The sequence below is a fragment of the Aythya fuligula genome, chromosome 7, assembly GCF_009819795.1.
Source record: "Aythya fuligula isolate bAytFul2 chromosome 7, bAytFul2.pri, whole genome shotgun sequence".
NCBI classification, from domain to species: Eukaryota; Metazoa; Chordata; class Aves; order Anseriformes; family Anatidae; genus Aythya; species Aythya fuligula.
Genome location: NC_045565.1, coordinates 6,725,234 through 6,740,692, shown reverse-complemented (window position 1 = coordinate 6,740,692; position 15,459 = coordinate 6,725,234). Strand labels below are relative to the sequence as shown.

Below are 15,459 nucleotides of genomic sequence, written 5' to 3'. Positions count from 1 at the left end.
AGAATTTACTTTTCACAGAAATCAGAATTCATATCTATAGAGAGAATCGTCCATCTCATCTTTGCCAATACACATCACTTATTCTGCTTTGCAATGTTGGGTTAGATTTCATATTGATAGCACATTCAACACTGTTTTTATACCTCTTATTCACTACTGTGTTGATGTTTTCATAGTGGCTTTTACACTTGTCACTTATCTTTTTATTCAAGCATTACTTCCTAATTTACTGTCATCTACAGAAACAAAAATATTGTAAGGGTGTTTTTCATTATGTAAAGGTCTGTGGTGGCGGTTTGTTTTATAAATGGACTCCCAGTGCTTTGTTTTTTCACTTTTGTAAAGCTGTCTTGTATAGGAAGGAAATTAAGTCAAAATCATTACATGGGGTTAGACTGGTCATGAAGAAAGTCACCAGGCAGACACCAGGTAACTTAATTGGCTGCAGTGAGTCCTACCTTCAGCGTACTTGATGTGAGCTTCTCGGTACTTGCTCTGATGAAACATTTGCTCTACAAAAAGCAGTTAGGAAAAAACAAACAAACAAACAAACAAAACGCTAAATCAATCATTTTATTCTAAATTTGCCACTTACAGATCTAAACATCCTAGAATTGCTAAGCAATAGAGCCACTGATCTCTGACACATTCAGACGAAAGTAGCAAGGATCAACCCGTGCTGTCCATATACCTTCAAGTTATAAAAACCAAAGTATTCATATTTGAACTTACAGAAGTAAGTTCAGGGAGAGACAGGGGGGAGCTCTGAAGGCACAGGACTTCATTAAACAAATCCCTAAAAGGCGGTCAAGACTAAACCTACCCTGATTGTTTTCTCCACAAGACCTCAAGAGAAAAACATTTATGGACAGGAAAGCCTGCAAATTTCTACTCAGAAGACAGAAAGAGAACGGACCACCAATGTCAACAAGCATCAACACCCTGTCAGGGATTATTTGTTTATCACCTTGGACTCGGCTGAGAGCATCCGTCAGTCTCTGAGCAGCCTCAATCCATCATCGCGGGAAGATCTCATCCCCACAGCAGAAAGTTATAACTGTGTTCTTGCTCTGTCATCGCTTCTGAGCTCCTGCTGCCTCTCCTCCAAAAATTTAAATGCATGGAGAAACCTTGACAGCCACAATGCAGTGCCAGTCTTAAAGCCTGATGCTAGATCAGAGCTACGAACTGCTCAGACAATGCAGAGTAGAACTTCCCTCTGTTCCAAAAGGTCCTCCTCATCTGCTGGGAAGACTGCAAATTTTGCCTACTTTGACAAGGAAGCTTAGACAAGGAAGTTACTAGCTGTTATTATATTCACAGAATGATACCACTGAAAACAGATGGGATATGTGCCCTTCACTTCAGCATCAGAAGACAGAAAAGGACAAATACTACACCTGCTAATCAAGGAAGGGGGTTTCAGAACGTTGTCCTTTTCTTTAAAATAATATTAAAAATAACAAAAAATTAAACCATCCAGGTTTTGCTATTTTTCCCAAAAAAGGGCACAGCTTATAGCCTATCCTGCCTGCTCTGAGGCAATACAACAAGACGACAAGAAAGCAAATCCCCTACTGCGTATGACAGCTAACCACCCTTTGGGGAAGTCGGGTGGTCTACTGCTTGACCCTGGGCTCCTAAGATCCTTTTGATTTAGGTTTTTTCATTCTCTGCAGACCGTAACACAGACCACCCATAAAAGCGTAGAGAGGAATTTAGTGGCTGGATTTCTAGAGCTGGTTGTTCAGGCAACAACTGGGGAGTACCTTTTCTTAAAGTTGTGAAATTTTCTGAGAAAAACTGCAGGATCTGCTCTGCCTGGTTGTTGTGGTTCCGCTCGAGTGGGCAGCTGAGCTCCACCACAGCCGCTCTCTCACTCCCCCTCCTCAAAGAGGAATGGGGAGAAAATATGTGAAAAGGGCTCAAGGGTTGAGATAAGGACGAGAAAATCACACAATAATTATTGTAACGGGCAAAACAGACTCAGCATAAGAAGATAGTAAGATTTATTGCTCATTACTAACAAGCTAGAGAAGTGAGAAACAAAGGAAAGAAACCAAAAGCACCTTCCCCCCCCATCCACCCTCTTCCACCTCCTCCCCCCGAGCGGCGCAGGGGAATGGGGGTTATGGTCAGTCTACAGCGCTTCTTCTCTGCCGCTCCTTCTCGGTCACTCTCGTCCCCTGTGCTGTGGGGTGCCACCCACGGGATGCAGTCCTTGATGAACTGATCCAGCGTGGGCTTCCCACAGCCAGCAGCTCTTCCAGAACTGCTCCAGATATGGGTCCGTACCACGGGGTCCATCCCTCAGGAGAAAACTGCTCCAACCTGGCTCCCCTACGGGCAGCAGCTCCTGCCAGGTCACCTGCTCCTGCGTGGGCTCCTCTCCACGGGCCACAGGTCCTGCCCGGAATCTGCTCCGGCAGGGGTCTTCCACAGGCGGCAGCCTCCGTCGGTGCAGGGCCACCTGCTCCACCGTGGTCTCCTCCACGGGCTGCAGCATGAAACCCTGCTCCACCATGGTACTCCATGGGCCGCAGGGGGACATCCTGCTTCACCATGGTCCTCACCACAGGCCGCAGGGGACTTCTGCTCCGGCGCCTGGAGCACCTCTCCCCCTCCTTCTACACTGACCTTGGCACCTGCAAGGCTGTTTCTCACTCCCTTGACTCTCCCGGCTGCTGCGTGGCGCAGCGTTTTTTTCCCTGTCTTAAATATGCTCTCACAAAGGCCCAAAACAACATCGCTTATTGGCTCAGCTCTGGAAAACAATGGGGCCCTTCCCAAACATGGGGCAGCTTCTAGATCTTTCTCACAGAAATCACCCCTATGGCCCCCTGCTACCAAAACCTTGCCACGTAAACCCACTACACTGGTGTCTTTTGCTGAGGATCCCCATGAATGAAGATACCATTCCACAAAGCAATTAACATGGAAAATGCTGCCATGAAAAAGAAAATGAAATGAAACAGGAATAAAGCTTACCAGATATTATAAAAAGGCAGAGCTGGTGATGCTCCTTTACTTTGCTTGTTTATCCTGACTGTAGGCCATTTTAATCTCTCCTAAACTACTGCAATTTGTTTAATTTATCCCAGGAGTAAATGGAAGATATAGTGAATATCAAACACTTAAGCTTTTAAGAGGCCAAATGTTCTTCCTTTTTTTTTTTTAAAAAAGTGACATTTTCAGGAGAGACCATAAACACAATATGGTCATTTTCATATGGGTGTCCACAGCAATTACGTGAAAGAAAATGGTACTTAAATGAACTAGCAAAATGTAAAGCACTTCATTTTTTTTTCCATTTCCTTCCTATAGTAGTACTTTAAAACAAGAAGCATTGTGCTTCGTTATCAGTCTTTGTCTTCAGATAGAGCGCCTTTATTTTGGCAACAGCACAAAATCTAAGCGGCGCATGACAGAGGCCACACTAACACAAAAAAATCTTTTATATCTTCTATCCTCTTTCAAGCTATAATTTGTTTGATTTCCTCATTGAATTTGTAAGATCAAAAACAAATGCAGTTAGTCGAGTTCAACATTGTCTACTGCAATGAATTACTGCAATACAATTAACTTGCATTCCAAAAAAAAAAAAAAAGACATTAACCTGAAAGAAGAACACTCATTTCAAAAGTACAGAAAGGGACAGCTCTTCTACTGACATTTGTCAGTCTTTCAAGATGTTAAAGATTCCATTAAAATAGCTTTTTTTTTAAAGTAAAAACACTTAACAGAGGTGCAGAAAGCATCTCCCGAGCTAGTTCATCGAAATATGACTACAGGCAAAAAAACTACCAACAAGTGAGGAACGCACTAATCTGATTATTCACTTGACAAACCTCTAATGGCATTATTAGAGGAGTTTTTTCAGACATTTTTTCAAAAACAAGACATGAACGCTTTTAACTTGATGTTCTTAACTCTGTATTGACTTTTAAGGCCCCAAACCCTCACTAGAGGACGGGTTTAGGTTTGCATTTCAGCCCATAGTTAATCCTAGGTCTCGGGATCCAGTTTCAATTCCAAGAAGTCTGACAGGGGATGAAGAGCAGCCCATGAGCCACCAAGAGGCGGTCTGGTCTCCCCATGCTACACAAGACCTTACTAATTAGGAAGGATCTTGAAAAAAAAGCCCTTTATTTCCTTCATGCCATTAGAGCTCTGATGGAATTAACACATCATTAGTTAATACATACCAAAGTGTTTCCAGTGGGTGCCTCAAAAAAAAAAATTTAAACCAGTCACAATCCTTAGATGTTAAGGGCTGCTACTGCTAAGTACCCCATAAATGAGCTGGTTCTTGTTCAGTAAGCGCATATTAAAAACAACAAAAAAAGCATGATTCATTACAGCAAAGGAGAAATGACAAAGACCAACAGTTGAGTTCCTCAGACCTTCATTACGCCCAAGATGTTTGCAGGAACATGTTTTTTTCTCCAGTTCTACAAAAGGGATCATTATATTATGTATTTGTGGACTTTCATGTAAACAGCCTTCTGAAAGATACAGCAGGAACACCCAACCCACTCGCTCAAATTTACAGTGTCTCAATCCTGTGATAAAAGGAGCAGCAGAGAGCCCATTCTCTCAGAGGAAGCCAATTTCTTCCCTCTAACCATCAACATCTTTCATATTATGCAGCTTTGATAAGATCAATGGTTGCAGCTAAATTAACAGAAAGTTGATTTTTTAGTATGAAGCCCTTTAAATACTCTCCAATCTATAAATAAGCATCCTCTATGGCCTCTGGAAATTCAGAATACACTGCATCTCAGTATCTGCAAGGCAGAATTATCCCTGACAAGTTCATTTTGATTGAACTGTTACAAATAAGTCCAAAGATTCCATGGTTCAAGACAACTCGCCATGTATGCGAACAATGAGAGTACTGAGAAAAAATGTCCTATATTACAGTAGATATTTGGGGTCTTTGAAAATCCTAGCAAAACCCAGAAAAAAAATAATTAAATGGGGGGGGGGGGGGGGGAGGGGAAGGGGGGGGCGGAACACAGTGGAAACACAGTGACAGAACTTATAAGAAGGACACATGTTTAGGGAAGTCCAGAGCCATGGAGATGTCCATGCCATCATTACAGAGGCATTCAGTTCTCTACCACTAAATCTTCCTCAGATTTCAGTGTCACCCTTCCCATCACTCCCCAAATTCTCACTGTATTGATCAATTAAAACAAGTTATATGGGAAATAAGCAGCTAACCCTGTGACTTGCCATTTGCTCCCAAAAACTGGAAGGAGGGTATCGTCTGGAAACATTAAAAGGTCATAAATCACCATACACAGAGAGATTGTGAAGTTAGTAAAGGTTAATGACAGTTAAGGTAAAGCGATTCTGTATCAAAACAGAGCCTTTTGGCAGAATAAGGGTTACAGCTGCTGCTGCAAAGAAAAAAAAGAAATGCACTTCCAGCACTAGGCATTTGTAAGAATGATCTCTCTTACTTAACGTCACACGACTACTTTTTTTACCTTCTTCCAGCTGTAACATCCCTGTAGTGATTGCACGGTCCAGTTCTAGTTTGGATGCAGTTAAAGGTTTCAGATGTTGTTTTAATGGAATCAGTTGTGTTAACTGGTAGCATAACCCTACAAAATAACTTGTTTTTTCTTGAACCAATGTTCCCTGATCTACAAAAGATCCAAAGTAATCTCAATCTATAAATCGTTAAACTGTGTGGGCCTGCCAACAAGTGCTAATTATTCATAGTACCTTCAGACTCAAAGCTTGTTAAAATTCTAGAAATAATACAGTGCAAAAATAGAGAAATGCCAACACATGGAAAAAGAATTTGAAAGGGCACAGAAGACCAGAAAGGGGACTGCTCCACAAGCTGATCAGAACAAAGGTCTGATGGATAAAAACACTTGTCAATGCAAACCTGTAAAGCTATCTGTGGCTTCACCCAGCCACAGGATTATTTCTGAAATAAACAAATCTCACTGAAACACCACTGAAGGTTCAGCCCCTTGGAGCGGGTGATATACAGCATTCTCCTAAGGGAAGCCGTGAGCCTCAGTATCTAAAGATGGCTTGAGAAGATGCCAAATCTCAGACTGACACAACAGGGACCACTTGTGAACGTCAGCTAAGAGATCCCCCAAGGCCAAGGAACACCAGGACCACAAAGGAGATGGCTCTGTTAACCCAGCTGAGCCCTGCCACAGCCTTGGCAGGAGAACCACTTGCATGTCTCATCCTGTCCTTACCTACAAGGTGTTTTATTTTGTTCCTGGCACCCCATGGGAAATGAAACAACTATGATCGGGTCATCTGAATGTCCTTTACTACCAGTAGCTAATAAACAGCTTGAGAAAGGGTGATCCACCAGCACATTTTGGTCTCGAGACATGTCCTGTTGTTGAATGAATGTCACCGTGTTACTTCACAAGCAGACAGTGTTCAGACCAAGGGCTAAATTTTCTTCCAGCCTCTGACTGCATCCACCCATGAAGTTATTTTCAGCCAAGTGACCTCTAGAAAGTGAAACAAAGAGATGGAGCAGTGCATACCCTTAACAGATGCCTCGACTCTTCAACATTTAAGGAAAAGCCTTGAACGGTCCACATGCCACCCGGCAATGTACAGAAGATACTAAGGACTGCACGTTCAGCCCTACCAACGTCAAGCATTTCATAAATACCTTCAGTGTTATGAAGAGGCCAAATGAGGGCAACATGCATTTGCAGCTAGAAGCTCTCGCAGTGTATTTGGAGTACCTTCTACATGAAAGCAAGACTCCCCAAAATAGCAGCCATGTAACACAGCACGGACAAACTCCTCCTTTGAATTTTTTGGCTCTTTTATGTGATTCAAACTTCCTTCCATGAAAAATATCCTGATCATCTTGCCTGTCCTCAGACTTTGAAACCAATGCTGCTTTGAAGTTGCAGTACAGCACTCCTAAAGGTCCTCGCTAGACACAGTTGCATGGGGAATCTGAATCGGAGCGATGTTTGCAGTTGTTCCTCGTGTGGTAGCACTTCCATCTGCTCTGATGCCAAGCAGATCTCCTTGTAGCTCATGAGCCCCACGCCACATCTTCAGCATGAGGGCTTATTCAGAAGCCTAAATTTAGACAATGCGAAGTTACTAAATTTACCTTTGGCAGTGAAGACTAATTTGGTCCTTATTTTGGGGAAAGCTCTCTTTAAATTCAGATTTAGAATCTCAATGGAAATAATTGTTCTTTGTTTAGAAGTTCCAGTAATTTCCAATTCTCTTTTGCAAGCTGATACTGAAAATCTCTTCCAATCAGCCTTCTTTCTTAACTTGTCATTCAATGTCCTTTTGCAGACTTTCTTGGACCGTCTTTCACTGCACTGACAATTGATGACCATAGGGCAAAATACATACAGAACTGCTTGAAGGCCACAGGATGAGGTTGGGAGCCATCATCTGCTGTTTCTGATGTGGATGCCAAAAAAAAAAAAAAAAAAGACACCAACAAGCTGTCCTTCCCCAGGGGCACGGTCACTGCACCTCTGTGGGCTCGGGGAACGGCCAGTGATCCCAGCACTGGGGCAGTTACTGCCTGGAGCAGGAGGAAAGCAGCGAGGAGGAGGCAGGGGAGAGGCACAGGCTGGGGGAAGCTGAACACATCCAGAAATACTCCAAAGTGCTGCTGGGATTTGCTGTAAGAAAGCACAGCTGGTGGGATAAGCCATCTGACTTCCCGGAGGTGGATTCCACTCACCACGCATGCACTGCAGGACATGTGCAATCACATTCTCCTTACCTGGATCCTCAAGCAGGAATGAATAACCCTGCCCCTGAACTCCCTCACCTTATTTTTTGCAGAACAGGTTAAAAAATAACAACTCTAGATTATGTTGTGCAATGTATGGAGACAAGCACTCAACTCGACTGTCATCAGCAACAGAACAACCTAGGGTTCCCATACTTACTGACAAATAATATTGGGCTTTGTTTCTAATCTGAAGATATGCTTTCAGGATTACATACTGCAATGGAAAAATCCCTCGAGTCTCTTTCCTGAAGCCAGGGAAGCAGCAGGGACTTAAAGCAGTTCCACTGCAGCTGCCCAGCTGCCTCGTGGGGACCAAGCAGTGCCACCACCAGCACGGCTGGAGAAGACACGCTTTGGGGTTTTCATCCTCTCTGTGCTGTGTTCAACCACTTACATTGGCGTAGAGCAGCAGGCAAGGAACCACTTCTCTAAAGACAACTCAGCTTCTACTCAAGCAGCACGATTTCAAACAGTTCCCAACACCCAAGTTATTTTTCTCCTTAAGTGAAATACTTTTCTTCATTCTACAGCGAGTGAGCAGCTTTCATTTAAGAGAAATTGTTGTCCATTAGCAGAAGCATCATTTGGGCTGTGCTGACTCCATCCTGTGGCAATGCGATGGACCCTGCTGACATGTGCTGGACAGCACAAGCAAGCCAAGGTACAGAATATCAGCTGCTCTGCATTGCCCTGTGTTACCTTATTTCCCTTTCCACCCACGCCCTTTCTTTCTTTTTTTTTTTTTTAAAGCTGGAGGAAAAAGATTCTCATGCTTACTGCTGGGTACCCTGAGGACAGGTGATGCACAAAATATTTGCCACGTGGCAGATGATTGATATACCCCAAGCTCAGGCTTCACCTCACCCGGTCATAATTTTCTTATTATTTCTAGGGACTATTAGTTGTTCTCTTTGCTATGACAAACAAAAATAACCACAACTTCAACCTCTAAAAATATGCATCATCTGAAATTCAGGAGGCAGTCAAGATTTCCATCAAGTCTAATATATTCCAGGAATACAAAACCAGGTTGCATGACACCACCATGATTCAAACCAGATACCTGTTTCCATTCACTCAGCAATGCCATTTCACATCATTCCATGCTTTGGCCCTAAGATGGTCTACGCTAACCAGTTTTGCTGACCTTTTCCATTTTTCTCACAAGAATTTTCCTTCCAGTGCTACAAAGCAAGGAAAAACTTTACTTTTTTACATCCCTTCTTCCAACAAGTTTTCTGATTATTAGATTAAATCTTTTGCCACACATTATTCCACATCTGTGCTCCAACAATGGCAGAGCCAAGCTTCCATCCAAACACCATTTTCAAGGGGATGCTGCTCCTATAGCACAAAGTGCTCCTCATTCTGCACAGCTCAACAGCTTCAACAACTCTGCTGCTACTACCATGCTTTACTTCCCTTTCTCACACTGTTCCACACATGCTACTTTATATATATATTTATCTATATGCATACACACATGTATTTTAAATGAAGCAATGTTCTTTCCTTCTGCTTGGGAACATGGTCCTGATTTCAAAACTTAAGAGAACAATTGAATGATTCTTCTTTCGTTGGGTAACACAGCATATTATAACTTCATCCCTGCTCCATCCATAGTGTGATTTTTGACAAAATTATTATTGAGCTTGCATCTCCTAATTATGTTTTTCTTCTCATACAAGCAGCTTTGGCCTGGTTACTGTGAAAGTGAGGGATTTGCTTAGGCTTTATACTGAAGATGCAGGCATTAACTTGCCTTTTTGGCTTTTTTTTTTTTTTTTTGAAAGCATTTGAAATCTAAGCCCTTTAGTGCTGACAAATACACACCAAGAAAATGAAATAAAATACAATTCCAAAGGCATTTTAAAAATCCAAGTCTTTCATCCTCTACTACTTTCCATCCTAGCCATTCATCTAATGTCCCAGCCTGTGTTTCTGTTGTGTCTGTGAGCTGTCAGTCCAAAGACCAAGAAACTTTAAAAACAGAAAGACTCCATCTAAGCAGGTAGCTGAAGAAAAACAAGGGTTCTGTTGGTTTCAATGTATTCAGTTATAAAATGGTCCCAAGTCCTTTGCATGGACTGGAAAACTCTAGGCTATCACAGGGAGCAAGAAGAAAGGAAGCAGATGGTGATAGCTTTCACACCCTTCAAGCCCCTGTATGGGAGTCCAAGGAGAATTTCATACAAGCACTTCTTTGGCAAGCAATGCTAGCTGAACACATGAAATCCAGTGAACATGTAAACACATGTTCACCAACTTGACATCAGCAGAAATGTTGTGACTTGAAATCCCTCTACAGCAGGAGAGAGGCCAATGGCAAGACATACTACCAAATAAATGGCTCCTCATTTACACAGCCAAGGTTTCCTTCACTCCACAGGCAATTTCTTGCTTCCGCACATCTGATATTGTGAAAGCAAAAGAACTACTTTACTGCCTTCAGTTGAGCAAGACCTCACACCATCTTTTAGCGGTAGAAAACGTGTCCTACAGAGCTGGTGCTGCTGACTTAAAAGCCTTTGGATGACAACAAATGCCTCCTGCCCCCAGCAGTTCAAAGACATACACAGAGTTAAGCCAAAGTCTCACCCACCAGGTACACACTTGTTCTCAGCACGCCTCCCATCTTCACAGCAGTCTCTCCAGATTGCTCCATTCTGCATGTAGTAGACAACACCTGGTCCCACTGCAAAAAGTCTCAAGTTAGCAAGCTTCTTCTACAAACCCTCAATTCTTTTTATTTATTTTTTTTTCCCGGGAAGGGAGACAGCTGTTTTACTCCAGATTAGCACAAAACATGTTTGACATGCAAAACAGAATTTTGCCTCCTGGAAAAATACATGTTTCATTTTACCTTTTATACCATGCAAAGAACAAAAAAAATTCCATTATATACAAAAGGCAGCAAACATATAAATTGCTTTTTCCTACACCTTACCAGAATCTGCTCTCACTACAAACTGTAACAGAGAATGAGACCAAGATCCCAGCCAGCCTCACTAATTTAGCCAGGAGCAGCCTCATCCATCCAGAACTCAGAAATCATTTTTACTCAGGGGGTACGCCTCCCTCTGGCAGCTGAGATTGTGCAATTTTACATTTTCGGGATTCCACAGTGGTACAGTGCCTCCAGCACTGTCACTGCATCTGTGCCAGCAGGGGAGAAAACACATGTTAGCTGAGCAAGGAAGAGACAATAGCTTTTAGAGGTATCCTCTGAAAAAATAAAAAGTAATATATAGAAGAGGACAGAGAAAAACAACGCTACAAGTGCTTCTGTTTGAACATGGGAGGGAAAAGGTTCATTCCCCCTGGATGTCCAGAGCCAGGCAGGAGGAGAGCTCAAGGTTCCTTATCCGTCCTGTCCTTCTCCATTTCTTCATCTGCCTCATCCAACTTGGCTCCCGTGCAAGTTTTGGGTTGTTGTTGGTTTGGTGTTTGTTTTTTTTAAAGAGAGGAGAAAGATGATTAAAAATAGTAAATCTTGTGAAGTTTTTAAACCTTCAGGAAAAGATTTTGGCCTTTTAAATACACACCTATGCACAAGAAAAAAAACAAGAAAAAACAAAACAACAACAAAAACAAAACAAAACAAACAAACAAAAAAAAACTGACTCTGATGTCACAAAGCCCCAGATAATTGGCCTTTACTTTCATCTCTGAAGAGCAGCTTCATATGGAAGATCTCTAGAAATGTCTGGTTTAAAGCAAAGGGTATTTTTTTGTTTTGTTTCTTTATAATAATTTTAAATATCTGCATAACAGTTCAAAGGAGAAAAGTATTTCTGTCCTCAGAAGGACTTGAGAATAAAATTCATTTCTATTGAACTTGAAGGAACTAAAATGTGTAAAGTGCTTCTCTGAATGTCAGCCAAAACCTGCAAAAACAGTTGAGTGGGAGAGTAAAAAAAAAAATAATAAAAAAATAAAATAAAAAAAGGAAGAAAGGTTTCACTCCATACGTACCCTTATAAATGCCTCTGGCTTTTCCATGTAACATATCTGTTATCTGTTCAGATTTTGGTATATGCCAATATGGTCAGAAAATTGCCTGCCCTACTGAAAAGAAACCCAAGAAATATCTATCAGTCCTGCAGAGCAATTACTCAGAATAAACAAATAAGTGGGAAATGTCATGAAAACTAAATATATCCAGATCAATAACTTCACCCAGACACACAGTCACGTGCCACTGTGTAAAACAGCTTCCTCTAAAAGGTACAGCTGGGCTTCAGCAGGTGAAAATGGTTTCTCAAGAGGAATATGCTTGCCTAACTCCTTACAGCAGTGTCAGTAAGGGAACACATTACCAAACTTTCCTGTGCTGCAAGGTGGAGACAGAAATTAGAAAACAAAGCCCTCCAGAGCAAAAAGTCCTCCTGTGCTATGGTGCACAGGAGGAACGTGGAATGACACGACCTCCACAAGGTCTTCAGGAGTGAGGATCACGCCCCAGCCAGTTGATGAAGGCTTTGCCAGGCTGCTGCGGGATGGTACGCTGGTCTTCCATACGTGCTGCAAGGCTACGGCTAAATGTGATTCAGCTGAGTAGGGAAGCTGTCCAGAGTCCAAGACTGAGGTCACCACACTGCTCTAAATTAATACAACTTTATATGCATAAATGTCCCTCTTCTGATCTCTGTCAGAGTGAAAAGTTCAGGACTGTTATCTCAATTTGGGATAAAAACGCAGGTAACTAAATGGGAGGGAGTTCCAGCCACTCAGCAGGAAACAGGCATACAGAGAGAGAGTAACCACAACTCTAAACCTAACTCTGCTCAATCTTGCCCACATTTGTAAGGATCAAGCCAACTCCAAAAATACACACATGCACACATCAATTTCAAGGGGAAGGAAGTGTTGAATTATAATGGTGTCATAATGAAAGTAGCCTTTTGATAGCCGTCACCTAACTTGTCTCCTGGAGGCTGATTTTACAAAGGTAAGTGTACAGCGTACACATGTTCTGTCCCCGTCATATGCCAGTAAATCAGTTACAGAAATGTTATTACAGCTCCTTGATTCAGCCTCTAAGTGCTACATCAGAAAGTCCTCAAGCCAGAATTCTAACAGGAAAGGGTTTTTATGCAGTGAAATCTTTTTCCTGCCAAGCTGTAGGCAGCTGAAACTCTTCTCCAAAACCAGGTCATAAATGATAAACAGTTTCCACTGAAGAATGCAAGAGATTCTGCTTCACATATCAAAACTGCAGCACTTCTTGTTTTTAGGGACATCACTCATCAGGTTGCCCGACACCCTTGCACTTCATCTTCCATGATGGGAACAGCAACATGGACTGAGGGCACAAGAAAAAGCTTAAATCTTTTCCACCTATACAGAAGGAAAAAAAAACAAAACAAAAACACAACACCCTTAATGGGATCTCACTACCAGCACTAAAGCTATTGGAGCATGTTTTTTCATAAAGTAATCTTCTCCACCTATTTTCTTCCCCCTTAAATGTTTCCTTTTAGGTTTTTACCCCCTGGCTTTGAAATTCCTTCACAATTAGCCCATCTTCTTCCATACAAATCTTCCTTCCTCATGTGACTCCTGAGCACTTCCTCACCCCCAGAACCATTCATGTTCACCCATGCATTTTGGCAGGGGAGGATCTGCAACACAAACTGGAGCTGGCTGAGAACAACCGAGCTCCTCCTGCCCAGCTGGTCCCCCACTGAACAGCATCGGAGACTTGAGGGAACCCAAGGAAGGCAGCCCTTGCTCCCCAAGGAGAAGGAACGTGCCCACGCAGTTGGTGTTTGCCTGGCAGCAGACATGGAGTTTTATATCCAGAGCCATTTGCCTTGCTACATGGAAATGAGCAGCAACAGAGTAAGAGGGTAAATCAGGAACAGAGAGCATCATGTAATTGCACTGCTCCTTCCCAACAGTAAGAATTTAGTGCACTGCCTTGATTTTTTTTTGTTTTTTGAGACATGCAAAATACAGGGTAATTTACAAGAACTTTTTTTTTTTTTTTTTTTAATTTTCATGAGACCTCCTGCTGTTTTAATTAGGAGAGCTTGAGAAAAATATTACTGAACCTGATACTGTTACTATGGAGTTAACTATCCCTGGAGAAGCTCCCAAAGGCATTTCCTTAAATTAGCCAAGCCAGTAATAATCCTGTATTTCAAGGGTCTTCCGGAAGCAAACCTCCTGTTTCCTACCATTTCGAGCCACCTTTCCTTGCATGAGCTTATTGACATGAATTAAGCCAAGCAGGAACCCTGTGGAATTCACCCAAAGGGACAGTTTTCCCTCAAGAAAATACTTTGAAATATTATTGCTAGTTACTCGAGTTACATTCTCATGGTGCCTCCCTTGTTTTTAAACATTCCTCGTTTGCATTTAAGCATTGTTTACTTAACAATGATTACCTGGGCAAAACTGCACAGTGTTGCATCAAGTGAGTCCTTTCTTTAAGCAGAAGTCTTTCTGCAACTTACAGCACTTCAATCCAAAACTTGAAGCATGTGTGAAGTCAAAACTGACTTTTCTCATGAAGGTAGGTAATGTAAGTGATTTTTTTCCCCTCATTTTTTATTTTAAATACTAAACACTTCCAAACAGCCAAGTGCTAGCTTCATAACGGGGTGCTTCTGACCCCAGAAAAAACCCAGTCAAATGGCCATACAACACATACAAAATACCCTTAAACAACAGCAGACTGACGGCATGAGATCTCTACTTAAGATTCTGCATTACCAAACTTTTGTTTCGAGGTGAAACCACTTTTCAGCATCATACAATAAAGCTGAGAAATGCACAAATAGATAGATTTTCCTGTCTTCATAAAACAGCTACAGCGTAAAAGAAAAATTTCAGGAGACTGTGTTTTATGGCCATCCCTCCCAGCCATTAATTCACATTTCCAGCTTGTTTTTAGGCTTGGTTTTAAATTTATACTACAAAAGGGAGACTTCAGCAGCCTGCTGTGGGCCAGTGCAACCACAATACACCAGCCTCATGCGGGAAGCTCTCTGATTTCGCAGCCAGAGCACCTACCACCACTGAAAAAAACATTTCAGCCTGCTTGGTCTGAAGAAATGTTTATTTATTTATTTTTAAATAGCCTGAAAACACTAGAAGCTTATTTTGAATTGACAGCTGAAGATCACTGCAACTCTTGTTCGGGCAAGTTACAGCAGTGCATGCCCACTGCAGCAGGGAATACAAACCTGAGCTGTTCTCAGGGTGCAATGAATGTGCAAAATGCTTCTCGGACTGGTTTCGTGTTACTGTCCCAAAATTCTCACTGCAGCTTTGAAACAAAAGCAGTCTGTCTAGGATGGCAGAAAACTAACTTGCAGGAGATCCAGATGCAGAAGTCCAGAGGAGAAGGCGACTGCACCCAAACAAATAAATCTATATAACTGAAATGCTTCATCTTCCACTGAATCTAGCTTAAGCTGACATGCAAAATGCTTGTTGATATACAGATATGGATTAAGATCCTCCTTCAGAGCAGCATTCCTTATTCCCTCCCACTTCACTAGTTGGAAAAATATCAAAGGGCAAAATTATTAACCAAATCTAGCGAAGAGCACTAAGGCAAACAGCATCACGTTAACAAATTAATTCTGGTACAGCAGACTTTTTTTTAAAAATATATGCGTTTCTGAGTCACCAAAATGAATATACAACTAGGAGAGCTTGAAAGGCAGACTGCG

At 42.0% G+C, this 15,459-nt stretch overlaps 1 long non-coding RNA gene across 1 annotated transcript in view; it reads right to left on the bottom strand.

The window, feature by feature from the left end:
• LOC116491211 overlaps positions 1 to 10,579 on the bottom strand; it is a 97,402-nt gene extending 86,823 nt beyond the window's left edge. The window contains exon 1 of the long non-coding RNA XR_004253475.1: positions 10,377 to 10,579. This is a non-coding gene — a long non-coding RNA (uncharacterized LOC116491211). The remainder of the gene's footprint in view (positions 1 to 10,376) is intronic.
• Between the last annotated feature and the right edge of the window lie 4,880 nt (positions 10,580 to 15,459).